Raw genomic sequence first — 13,382 nt, forward strand, 5'->3', positions numbered from 1 at the left:
GGATTGACCTGGATCTCGTCCTTGCCGCGGTTTTGGCAGGTGAACTTTTCCGCCAGGGCCTGCTTGAGGGCGGTGTATACCCTTGGGTACGTGTGCCCCTGGTCTAAAAACACGAACAGGGGCTTCACTCGGAGCTTTTTGGGCTGTGCCGCAGCTCCGGCGGCATGGCCTGTAGTTGGTTGTGGGCGAGGGGGGGAGGGGCCCGCCTCGTCGTCGCTGCTGCCTGCACCGGACACCTCCGTGTGCAGGCGCTTGTTGCGCTTACCAGTGGCAACACTCCAGCCACTGGATTGATCGGTGCTAGGCCCTGAGGGGGCCTCGTTTCTGTCATCTCGACAGCGTCGCTCATGTCGTTGTAGTAGCCTACGCTCGGGTCCACCCACTGACCGTCCCCCGGGGCTAAGTTAGCCGGGTTCAGGCTAGGCTATAGGGGAGCTAGCTCCCCGGGTGTTGCCGAGTTGTTGGTTGCCAAAACTTACTTCACCACAGCTCACTCTTACCGCCTGTGCGCATGTAGCACACAGGCACCTTTCAGTACACCGCTGGGTAGCACTAAGAAGTGCTAACCACAGCTTGGGCGTCGACGATCTATAAATTCACGGCGAGCAGCTCCGGGACACGTCCGTCCTCCACGAAGGCGCAGCTGGAACTGATTTCTTTTCCTTTTCTCTTTTTTTTTTTTTTTTTTTTTTTTTTTCCTAGCCTAAGTTAATTCTAAGTGTGTAGGGGAGGGTCCAGGTTAGGGGAGGACCTAAGTGTGTCTCAGGCCGAAGCCTATACACTCTACCATGCGGGTTTTTAACCATGCAGGACAAGGGCGCGTGCATCATGTGCTTATTGGGGTTTATTGGCCAGCCATGGCTGCAATTGGCGCCATGACTGACGCCCCATTGGTCGCCTAGCTTAAAAGCTAGCTAAGTGTGGCCCAGGTAAAACCTGCATAGACACAGGGAAAACCCTGGGCCGTTTCATGCGGGGATCAATTAACATGCATTAAGCAAGCAGGTAACTACTGGACAAGAGGAAGAAGGGTCCAGGTAAGAAGAGTTGGAGGGGCTGAAAAATCAACCTTGGTGGAGTTGGGTGCTTGGGCCTTGCGGCCCGCATTTAAGTTGGGAGCTCCTGGGTTATTATTAGCCAGGGGCGCATGCGCCCCCAGGGGCGGGCGACTTCACGTCAGCCCAGCCACAGCTGCCCAGGCAGCCACAGTTAAGACAGAAGCGGGCAGACGAGCCAGTAAACCGGCTCGAACTGCTGGCTCTCGGTGCGAAAGGCAGCCTGACGTTGCGCCATCTTCATCTTCCTTCTTCAGGTCAACAGCAGTACTTTTCAAGCCAGGGTGGGGGGAGGGAACCAACCTCGCCACCCAAAATCCCCGAGACGGTTGAAGGTCGCGCCGCTCGAGGCTACTGCTGCCACACCTACAGCAGCCCCAGCTGAAGGTTCCTGATGTCTTCCTTCAGAGTTCCGATGCATTTCAATTCCGTTGCGCGCGCAGCAGTTCACAGCTCCGCAAGTTCCAGCCCGCAGTTCGTCTACACTTCGCATTTTTGCAGCACATCGAGCTCCCCTGCGGGCCTTCGCCGACGAAGCTGCTTCCTGCCACGCGCCGAGTTTTTTTTTTTTTTTTTTTCCTAACCTAACTAATAACTAAGTGTATTTGGGAGGGGTCTGGGTAGGGAAGACTCTAAGTGCGTCTCAGGCCGAAGCCTATACGCTCTAAGCATGCAGGTTATGAACCATGCAGGAGAGGAAGCATGCATCATGTGCTAGGAGGGGATTGGCCAGCCATGGCAACGTTTTAGCCATGACTAACTCCCCTCACTGACTATTCTAAGTTAAAAACTAGATAAGTTGGGCCCAGGTAAAACCTGCATAGACACAGGGAAAACCCTGGGCACTGACATGCGGGATGCAAATTTCATGCATTAATTACAAGCAGGTTGGTTAAAGGAAACAGAAGGATGGTTCTGGAAGAAGAGTTGGACAGAGTAGAAGACTACTAAGCAAATGGACGGGAGCTTGGACATTTTGTCCGCATTTAGTTTGGTGGCACTGGTTGTTTCGGGGCGACTTTAGTCGTTTCCCCCAGGCTGCCAGCCAGCCTGGTGTTTGAGAAGGGAAAAAAAATTTGTGTTATGTATATATATATATACATGCACAGGCATATATACACATATATACACACGCACACATATGGTTGGTATGTATGTTGTGTGTGTGCGATGTCACACTAGTTGCAATGGTAGCTGGTATTCAAAATCTCATGCCATCAGAAACACGACAGTCACTGCAGGTGAGGCCTGCAGGCGAGCCATGCCCATCAGGCATAAAGAGTCAGCCCTAATAACACAGGCAGTGGACCTTTGCATAAGTCAAAACCTACACCTGCGTGCTTCGGACCATTTTGAATAAGCATCATGTTTGGTTATCACATGTATTACAGCCATCTGTGTGTTTATTTAGGTGTAATTCAAAATCTCATGCCATCAGAAACACGACCGTCACTGCAGGTGAGGCCTGCAGGCGAGACATGCCCATCAGGCATAAAGAGTCAGCCCTAATAACACAGGCAGTGGACCTTTGCATAAGTCAAAACCTACACCTGCGTGCTTCGGACCATTTTGAATTATTATAATCATGTTTGGTTATTACATAATCACATAATTAATTGTCATGTATGATAATTAGGGCGCTTATGTTCTTAATTTACTTAACTTATAACTAAGGGGGTGAAACCTTAAATTTATATTATATTAACTTTTACTTATTATCGAGGGGCTGCCAGCACACATGTGTATTGTGCGCGAACTTTGTTTCATGTGTAATGCACACACTGCCCTTAATTATGCGTAAGCATAGGCAGATTTGTTTTGCCGGCCTGCCACGAGTCCGTGGAAGGCCGGCGCGGGAGGCTCCAATTTTTTTTTCTTTTTTTTTATGACAACTGCCCCTCCACGCAGAAGTCAGTCCCACACAACCTGTGAAGGAGTGGGTCCTCAAAATGGGGGTGATTTGACTGGAGGAATTTACGCGTGCCAGGAACAAGCCTATACGCTTAGGTTGAAAATCTGTAAAAATGCCATGTCACGTCCCCCCCCTGGGAGGGAGGGGGAAGTGACAGGCGGTGGCTTGCATCTGAGTGCGAGGGAAGGCTGCAGAGGCACTGCCAATTAGTGCCCCTGCAGCCACTAAGGGGTTAGCAAAGTGGGGTGCAACAGTAAACCAGTGACGCACTGGAGGAAACCTGTTGCGCGAGTGTGGACAGTTAACGCGCCCGATATCCCAGTATGGAGGGGACGGGGAAGTGGGAGGGTGTGCCACTTCAAGCTGGGATGGCGAGAAGCGGTATTGTTGGGGTAAACATATTACCTGTGCACTACAGGCAAGTGCGATGTGGAGGCTGATCTCGGAGCACCGAGTGCGCGGCTCCAGCCGGCGCCACCTGTAAACTCAAAAACTAATACATTTTTATACTGCCACTAGGACAGATTGTCAAGATCGTGATAGGTTGGGACAACACTGGTGCTGTGGTTGGCGTCTCTGTGTTGTAAGGCAAGGATTTGAACTTATACGTACGTTGCGAAATATTATTTAGGCGAGGCACTAATAATAATTTACAAGGGAGTTGGGAGCACTGGGGACAAAAATTAATTACGTTGCGAAACAACTTTTATCTCACTAAAAATACAAGCACTAGGCAAGAATGTAGAGAGAGAGAAGAGGGCATTATTGATGTTGAGAAATATTTATTAAACGGTGCACTAAAAATTTAGTTAGGGGGTTGGGAGCACTGGGGACAATTTTATTACGTAGCGAAATTAATTTAAACACTAAAACATAACACTTATCAGGGAATGTGGGGGTACGAGCCTCTTGGGGAATTGCTGGCTTCTTGCTGCAACAGTAGATCTCTCACAGGGCTGCAGGCACTATGGTCGGTGTCTCTGCAACACTGAGTCGGCACTGCTGCAGAAGATCTGTGGCGCTGTCTTCGTGTTGATGCCGTTGCTAGATGATCTATGTTGCCACTTGGAAGCTGTGTGTGGAGTGTTAGCATTGTAGATGTCTTGTTATGTGTGTTATTCTCAGCCGCGCGGTCATTGTAGCGACGAGTCGGGGCGAGAGCTGACTGTGGTTGTGTGAAAGTTTTCTGAACCGTCCGCAACGCCGAGGGGCTACCTAAGCCACGCCCCCTCAGCCAATCACAGTGTCGCGGACGGGGCTGCGAGTTTCTGCATTCGGAGACGTGTTTTTTAGGGTGGTTTTTCGCACAGCACATGTTTCGGGCGCTTGTAAACCCTGATGTCTTCTGGCATGTATTGTCCTAATCGCCGTATGAGTGGATTTGCATGTGTGGCAGATTTTTGGTAGAAAGATTTAGCTTGCTTAACATAAATGTCTTGCAGTGGTACCATACGGAGTTCTTTGTGAATAAGCGCTGTTGGTACATATATTGGTACTTTGGCTATTGTACGGAGTGCTTTATTTTGCACTATTTGTAGTGGCCGGAGGTTGGTTGGCGCTGCGTAGCTCCACGCTGGCGAAGCATACGTCATGATAGGCCGAACACATGCCTGATATAATGTTTTTGCATTTGCTGTGGAGAGTGTGCTCTTGTAATTGAGTAGCGGATATAATTTTGCAAGTCTTGCATACGCTTTAGCTTTCTTGCTGTGTGTGTGAGCCTTCCATGTGAGTTTGTTATCCATGAGAACACCTAGGTATTCAACACAAGGAAAGAAGTTTATTTCCGAAGCAAAGAGCTGTAGTTTGGGTAGATTTGCTGGGATCCTGCGGCGAGCAAATATTATTGCTTTTGATTTTCCTACATTTACAGCTGTTCTCCAGTCTGTGAACCATTGTTGCAGTGAGTCTAATGCATTCTGTACTCTTTGTAGTGCAGTGCGGGGTCGGACGGAGCTGGAGTATAGCATGGTATCGTCGGCGTAGCATGCTATTTCAGCCCCTTGTGGGAGGGTGGGAAAGTCTGCTACATAGATGTTAAATAGCAGCGGGCCCAGTACACTGCCCTGTGGCACGCCGGCTAGAATAGCGCGGGAGGTGGAGGTCGCGCCAGGAATACAGGCATGGAAGGTGCGGTCGTGAAGATAGGAATCAAGAGTGCGGATATAGGTATCTGGGAGTTTGGCTTCATGTAGCTTATAGAGGAGACCGTCGTGCCACACTCTATCAAAGGCCTTCTCTATATCCAGGAAGGTTGCAGCTGTGTACTGGCGCCAATCATAGGACAATGTTATCTGCTCCACTATTCTGACTAGTTGGTGTGTGGTTGAGTGGCCGGCGCGAAATCCAAATTGATAGTGTGGCAGAGTTTCGTTTGTGGTTAGGTGTAGCTGAAGTCGATTCGCCAGGATTTTTTCCGCTACTTTTGATAGTGTATTTAGTAGACTAATGGGACGATAACTGGTGGGAAGCCTAGGATCTTTCCCTGGTTTGGGAAGGAGGATAATTTTTGCATTTTTCCACACTGTAGGCCATGTGTTTGTTGTTAAGATGCCATTAATACAGGTAACAATAGCCTGAAGGGCTGGACGTTGGAGTTGTTTCAGGACAATGGCTGCTATCTTGTCATTGCCCGGCGCTTTGTTGTTTTTTAGCGCTTTCACTAACCTCCGCACTTCCTCTGTACTCGTAAGTAGCGGTTCTGTGTGTAGAGGCAAGGCTTTAAGCTGTATAACTCTGTTTATTACTTGCTGCGTGTGGTCTTGATTTTGTGGCAGCTCATTTGGCCTGAAGGCTTGCTCTTGACTGTCAGCAAGGGCCGCTGCCTTTTCTTGCGGGGTGAATGCTAAGGATCCATTGGGAAGCTGGATAGGAGGGATTATGACAGGTTTTGAGGAGAGGGATTTATTTAATTTCCAGAGGGAATTGTCTGAGGTGGTTAGGAGAGCCAGCTTCTCGTCCCATACACTAGCCTTGTGTAGAGCTATGTTGTTGTACAGCTCTGTTTGTAGTTCTTGATATATTCTCTTGAGGTCCGCGCATCTGTTCCTCTGCCAGCGGCGTCGGGCATGGTTCTTGTTTGTAATTAGTTGCTTGATGTGTGGTGGTAGAACAGTAGAGTCAGCTGAACGTTTCATGAGTGGTACTGATCTGTCTATTGCTTCTGTGATCACTTGGGTAAGGGATTCGGAATAGGATTGAAGGTCAGCAGGAGAGGATATTTCTGTGTCGGGATTTAAGTGATCAATTATGTAATTATTTAATTTGTCCCAGTTTGCCCTTCTGTAGTTTCGGCCTGTTTTTGGTATTGTTGCCAGCGCTTCGACATCTTCTAGCCTAGCTATTACTGGCATGTGATCCGAGTGAAGCTCGTGTATAACCTCCAATTCATAAATAAAATTTGTGTTTTTATAGATAGTGAAATCTAGTATGTCAGGCCTCTCATTAGGGGAGGTAGGGTAGCGGGTGGGGTGATAGGGAGCACAGACCATGTACGCACTCTGTTCTTGATGTCTGAGCGCCGGCAACTAGTTTTGTTTGGGGGGGGTCGTGCGCTGATTGGCTGTCAGGCTCGGCCAATCAGAGGGCGCCTCGCCCGCACCTACGGCGGGCGGTGCGCCAGGATTGATTTCGGAAGCTTATACTTCTGTGTATTATTTGGGTCGTAGTTTCCAAGGGAGGAAATATGTGGATTTAAATTATTCACGCATTTATCGTAAAAATTTTGGGTTGTGCGGATATAAAAATCTTGCAAAGTTTCAGTGTTAGTTTCGCTGTGCAAGTTCTCTACTGGACAGTATATCGGGGCGTCTGCAGCGATTCGAATGCACCTATTCTGAACTCGCTGCAGTTTTATTAGATGGCAGTATGCAGCAGTAGCCCAGACTGGGGCTGCATACGTGATTATCGGGCGTATGAGAGCTTTGTAGAGCAGTAATCCGTTTTTGACTGTGCTGCCACATCGCCTGCTCATTACAGGATATAATGCGCGCATTCTAATCTGAGCTTGGGTTTGTTTAATGTCAATGTGCTGTCTCCACAGGAGTTTCCTATCCATGTGGACACCTAGGTATTTAACTACGTCCTTGTGAGGGATTGGCTCATCAAATAGACGTAGTTGCGGCCTGTTGTCGGCTGGCGGGAGGTTTTTGCGTGTAAACACAATCGCCTCAGACTTGGTCGTGTTTACTTTTATGCGCCAGGCTGTACACCACTGTTCAACTTCAGTGAGCGCAGTCTGGAGCCTGGTAGTGGCCAGCTGTAGGTTATGAGATCTGCTATACAGTACAGTGTCGTCTGCATAGCAGCCTAGCTTGACTAGTCTGTGTGCGGGGCGAGGCATGTCGCGTACATATATATTAAATAGTACTGGGCCTAGGATGCTGCCCTGCGGCACTCCGGCTTTAATTAATTTTAGGTCAGACGTTGCCCCTTCAGATGACACTCTAAAGGTTCTGCCTGCTAGATAGGATGCAATGAGTTTAGTGTAGCAATCCGGGAAGTTTGCTTCATACATTTTATATATTAGTCCTGCATGAAAAACTCTATCAAAGGCCTTTTCTACATCGAGAAACGTAGCAACTACGTAGTCTTGGACGTTGAATGCGCTGGTTATCTCTTCGGTAAGACGGACCAGTTGATGGGTAGTCGAATGAGCACTGCGAAAGCCAAATTGCTCATTTGGCAGTAAGTTATGTTCGTGTATGTGTACTTTGAGTCTGTGTAAAATTATGCGCTCCGCAACTTTAGACACAGTACTTAAGAGGCTTATTGGCCTGTAATTTTGGGGCAGTGTTTTGTCCTTGCCCGGCTTGTGGAAGACTATTACTTTTGCTTCCTTCCACTGGGAGGGAAAAATATTCAGTCTGAGCATTGCATTAATGCATTCAGCCAGATATTCAAAGGCTTCGTCTGGAAGCTGTTTGAGAACAACTGCTTGTATGCCGTCGTTCCCAGGGGCTTTTCGCGGCTTCATATTCTTGATAGCACGCTTAATTTCTTGGGCCTGGGTGGGGAGAGGCTCAGAGATAGTGGGCTGGTGCAGTTTAGCGCGGAGTTCGCGGTAAATTTGTGCAGTGAATGGCCTGTCACAAGGCTGCAAATTGGGCTGGAATGCTGTTTCTAAGGTGCTTGCGAAAGCTTGCGCCTTGTCCTGGGGAAGAAATGCGAGTCCATTATTTGTTTGGAGGGGTGGAATTTTATCAAATTTATTCAAAATTCGCTTAGTCATTGCCCAGGTACTCCCGTCCTGTACATTGAGCTTCGCGATTTTGGCTTCCCACTGGCTGCTACGCCACAACGAGAGTTCATCTGATATAGCAGTTTGAAGCTCGTTGATTCTGCGTTTAATAATGTGCGTGCGTCGCCGTGTGTATTCGCGGCGCAGTCTGTTCTTTTGCGATATCATATCGCAAATGTATGCTGGCAGCTCGTCATGCACTAACTTAACCTCCTTTTCTGGGATGCACTGGCTAATTCCGTCTTGAATTTTCGCGGTAAAAGTGGTTATAGCGTTTTCTAGATTATCACTATTATTTATTTCGTCGAGTTCTGAAAGATGTAATGACAAAAAATTTTTAAAGCTAACCCAATCTGCATTTTTGTAGTCCCTGACTTTACGAGGTGGGTTCGAGTCGACATTTGCGTCGTCAAAAATTAAGTGAACAGGGAAGTGGTCAGACGTTAAGTCGTGTACAACTTCGAGTTCGAATCCCGAGTTCACACGTTTATTAATAACGATGTCTAGAACATCTGGGAGAACCCCCACACGCCCAGTGTCGTGTGTGGGCTCCATGGGAGCATGAATTTGGTAGTTGTGATTTAATTGGTGGTTATAAAGAATTGTACCATTCTGTGTGGCTCGCCTGCTGTTCCACTCTCTATGTTTAGCATTTATGTCTCCTAGAGCGAGGAAGGTCAGGGCCGCCCCATACAGGGCGTCCAGATCAGCCACGCTCAGGGACCTACCTGGTCGCGCATACATAGAAATAATTTTTATGTTTTGCCTGTTAATAGTTAAGTTAATTGCTACTGCTTCGAGATTCTGAAAATCGGGGAGCTGCCATTCAGTGTTTTTTATGCTTTTATGGACAATAAGGGCTACTCCCCCTCCTCTTTGATTAACTCTGTCGCGCCTATAGATTGCATAATTTAGTATAGTAATTCTATCAGTCGGAATTAAGTGGGTTTCATTAATCGCAGCTATTTTTATTTTGTATTTTTCTAAGTGGTGAATTAATTCCGGTATTTTATTTTTAATGCCGCGTGCATTCCAGAATAGGAGGGACTTAAGACTATGGGCCGCGGTTGGTATGCAACACTGGGCCGGATTACGAGCTGCCATTGAGCTTGGCAGCCAGTGTCTGGACGAAGCCCATCATCGCATGGACTTTTTCTGTTAGGGAAACAGATGGGTCGCACCATATAACCATAAGCTGGCACATGGGGACGATTGTGGCCGCCAGATTTTCATCCGTGACGCAAATATCTGGTTACCCAATTTTCTGGTTGCGGACGGTTCAGAAAATTCTCGATGCCTTGCTCACGTAGGGAGCAGCGCACTTTGGACAGCGAAAGTAATGTAGGGCTTCTTTAGCACTGATTTTTCAATGTTTTCTAAATGTCAGCAGTCTACGATGACATAATGGGCAGTTCCACTAATAGTGTAATTTTTTTATGGCAGCTGCACTGTTTAATTTGCACTGCGAGCTGTTTAAATTTACTGCTACACCAAACAGGGAACTTTTCATTTGCAGATGTTATTCAAGGAATCAAATACGTAATTTGTGCTGGAATCACTTGAAAATGGTTAAATTAACTTAGGTATACTTTAGTGTATAGTATGCTGAAAATGTGGAGATAATTTCATGAAGGCTGTTTGCTGTGGAAGCACTAGCAAATCACCTTGTTCAGTGCCACCTGGAATGGCTTTCTTCGTGCACCTCCAAGGATGATGTGATTATTATTGTGAGTAAATTTTGTTTACATTTTCATTGTGTGAATAATAAAACTTTTAACTGTACACACAACAAGCATTTCACTTGGATCTGATGCATTCTCAAGAGTGCAGTTTCTGTTTAGCTTTTAAAACTGGCTGCCCTTCAATTCACTCAAGGTGCAGATGCAAGTTGCTGATGAAGTATTCCACACACATGCTACATTGGAGAAATATTTTAATAAAAATTAAAACTCTTGCAGGATTTCGAATAAAAACTATCCTATTTATCCCTTCTATGTTTTGGTACTGCGAAATTGAGAGAGGTAAGTAAGTTGTGAGGTTATTTTTACTTGCTTGCATGTGAGGTTAGCAGAGCAAAAATATTTTTGAAATTGCAGATACATGGTCACTTTATTTCGTTGCAAACATTTATAAGCTCGTAATATTATTTAAAGTCTCCATACTTAATGCGTTTGGAAAACCTTCTTTCTCTCAATTTTACAATGGAACAAAATTTTACTTGTATGTGTACATTAATTCCATCTCTAAATGATGTAGGTTTACGCACCGAGATCAGGTACATTGTAGAGAGAAAAACACACGAGTACCTGCTTATTTTGAAGTTTTAATGAGTATATTAAAAAAAAAAAAAAAAACGATAAAAATATAATTGAAAAAGTATATTATTCACGTATTTTTGAGGATGAGGGGAGGGGGTGTTTTTGTCCGATGGTCGTTTATCTTTAAAGAAATTTCCGTTGGACCTGTGCGTTCTTGCTCTGCCAATTCTCGAAAAATGAAATATTTTAAGTCGTCTTTTATGTGCTAACTTCATTATATTTGGCTGCATTCGTATTTTTATTAGTTTTGAAACATTCATGTCACGGAAAATAATCATAAACCAGGACAAAAACGTTTTGACTAAATGTTCTAGGTTGGTTGTAAAACATTTTCTTATTTTATTTCACATCGGAAACATCTGTTAAGTTGTAAGCTTTGTAATGAATGCGACAGTCACTTGTTCGCTGAAGTGTTTGTTTAAGAAATTAGTATTGTAAATTTGTTTATGGTCTTGTTAAATGAAATTTTAAGTGAAATCATTTGGGAAAACAGAGGCTACAGGAATTTTCAACACAACTTGATGACCGACGTTGTGACTAGTGTGGGAGTGTGTGCTCGTGTAAATATCAATTTTTCTTACTCCTCGTGCCGGTCAACAGGAAAACAGCGAGTGTGTTATCTCATCGCGGGCGTGTGATTGCGTGTGGTAAATTGTGCTAGGTTAATTACCGCAAAACTCCACTGTGTGCAAATATGTAGTGTGTCGCTGTATGCAAATATTTGGTATGTCTTTTTTTTTTTTTTTTTTTTCAGGCAATACACACTTTGAATTTTATACAATTTCGATGCTGCAACCTAAGTGTATACATGCGAATAGGATTGCTTAAATGAAAAAGTAAAGTAGGAGGTAAGTGCAAATGTTTCCAGGAGGTTATGCACACACAATCTATTTTATGAATTAATAGTGATTATCTAAGAAAATGATAGAAGATTATAAATAATGTGTGCAGAATAATACAGAATTTGCATGTTACACAAAAAAAAATATATATATATATTCCAAATATTGTTAGCAAAATGCACCTAGATTAGTGAGCTGGATTTTTTTTTTTTTTTTGTATTTTTGTTCTGTTGATCCCACGTGGAGTCAAGGCTCCGGGATATAGAACATGTATGTGCAGACAATTAATATTTACATGATGCAAATTACCAAGAAAAAAAATTTAAAAAAAAAAAATACATAACATGTTACACAATTTAACTTTATGCAAAACATGAAGCAGCTGTTATCACAAGTCCATTCAACAAATTAACAGTTCAATTTCTCTATTATCAATCAAATTAAAGAATAGCTTCAGAGGGTAGGTAGGATATTCTAGAAGAATTTTTTTTACTGTTTTTTTTTTAATACTGGTAAATTGTTTTAGTTATTTTCTGTGATATTAAGTTGTAAAGTTTTACTCCCAAGTAATTTAGTCCATTTTCAAATCGCCTAGTGTTATGTTCAACTATCCTCAATTTACTAGCATTTCTGGTGTTATACCTATGTGCGAATATCTAAAAAAAAAAAAAAAAAAAAAAAATTAATTTTTTTTTTCTTCTTTTTCTTAAGAATGAATAAAGAGTTTCTAGAACGTATTCATTTATGGCAGTCAGGACTTTAAGTTTTTTGAATTTTGGTCTGCAGTTAGATGATTTTTTATCTTTTGTTATTATTCTAATAGCTCCTTTTTTTTTTTTTTTTTTTCCCAATGTTATATGGCAGAAAGAGTAGAGCTATGGCTACTGTGACATCATGCATTGATGGGAAGGTTATTGTTGGATAACAAAAATTTAGATGATATAATTTTTATTTTTTTCCATACACAACACATTGCAGGTACAATTTTACAGGTTACAGCTGTACCACCTCTAGTATTGCTGCCGACCATCCAACAAATGAGCACACTAAACAGGCATTGATGACATTGTTATCAACGTCTTTTTGAATCTCTCATTATTATACATAACTGCCCACTGAAACAGAGAAACTTCAAAATAGGTGTGTGTGTGTGTGTTTATATATATATATATATATATATATATATATATATATACATACATACATACATACATACATACATACATACATACATACATACATACATACATACATATACACTTATATATTTATTTTTTCACTTTGAATTTTGTATGAGGTATACACATGCAAAGATTCACAGCTGCTGGGTGGGTGAGTGAGTGAGTGAGTGAGTGATTGATTGATTGATTGATTGATTGATTGATTGATTGATTGATTGAGAGAGAGAGTGTGTGTGTGTGTGTGTTAGGGGGGGGGGGAAATGTGGTGATTGTGGGGGATAAAAAATTGAAAATTGAAATTTTTAAAAAAAATTTTTTTTCTGTAGGGTGCAAAATAGTAGTGCCAACGGCACGTGGTGTTCCCAAGCGGTCACCCATCTAAGTACTAACCACGCTCGACGATGCTTTACTTCGGTGATCGGACGAGAACCGGTGTGTTCATCGTGATATGGCCGTTGGCAATGATATAGATGTTTTTTTTTTGCAGTTTGTATTTGCCACTCGAAATAGCTATACCAGGTGTGATTGTTACAAACAACAGGAGAAATCGTGTAATGAACACTCTTTTACTTCCCCCCCCCCCCTCCCCACACACAACACCCACCACCCTCACCATCCCAACCACCAAAGCCCTCTTCAAAATACACTCTCACACACACACACACACACACACAAACCCACACTCTATAACTGATGAACATTACCATAACTTCTTAAAGCCATTAGATAATATTTAACTCAAGAAAGGTATTGTGATATGTTTAAAGAAAGAAAGGTGAAACCTTTAACTTTACCAGCAGGTATTAGTATCACTGAGGTATCTTCTAGGTTGTAG

At 43.8% G+C, this 13,382-nt stretch overlaps 1 non-coding gene across 1 annotated transcript; it reads right to left on the reverse strand.

Annotated features, from left to right (window-relative positions):
• Window positions 1-12,888: 12,888 nt before the first annotated feature.
• LOC134543787 (5S ribosomal RNA) lies at window positions 12,889-13,007 on the reverse strand. The gene has a single exon (XR_010077246.1). It is a non-coding gene; the product is annotated as a 5S ribosomal RNA (ribosomal RNA).
• Between the last annotated feature and the right edge of the window lie 375 nt (window positions 13,008-13,382).

Source organism: Bacillus rossius, unplaced genomic scaffold (genome assembly GCF_032445375.1).
Source record: "Bacillus rossius redtenbacheri isolate Brsri unplaced genomic scaffold, Brsri_v3 Brsri_v3_scf178, whole genome shotgun sequence".
NCBI classification, from domain to species: Eukaryota; Metazoa; Arthropoda; class Insecta; order Phasmatodea; family Bacillidae; genus Bacillus; species Bacillus rossius.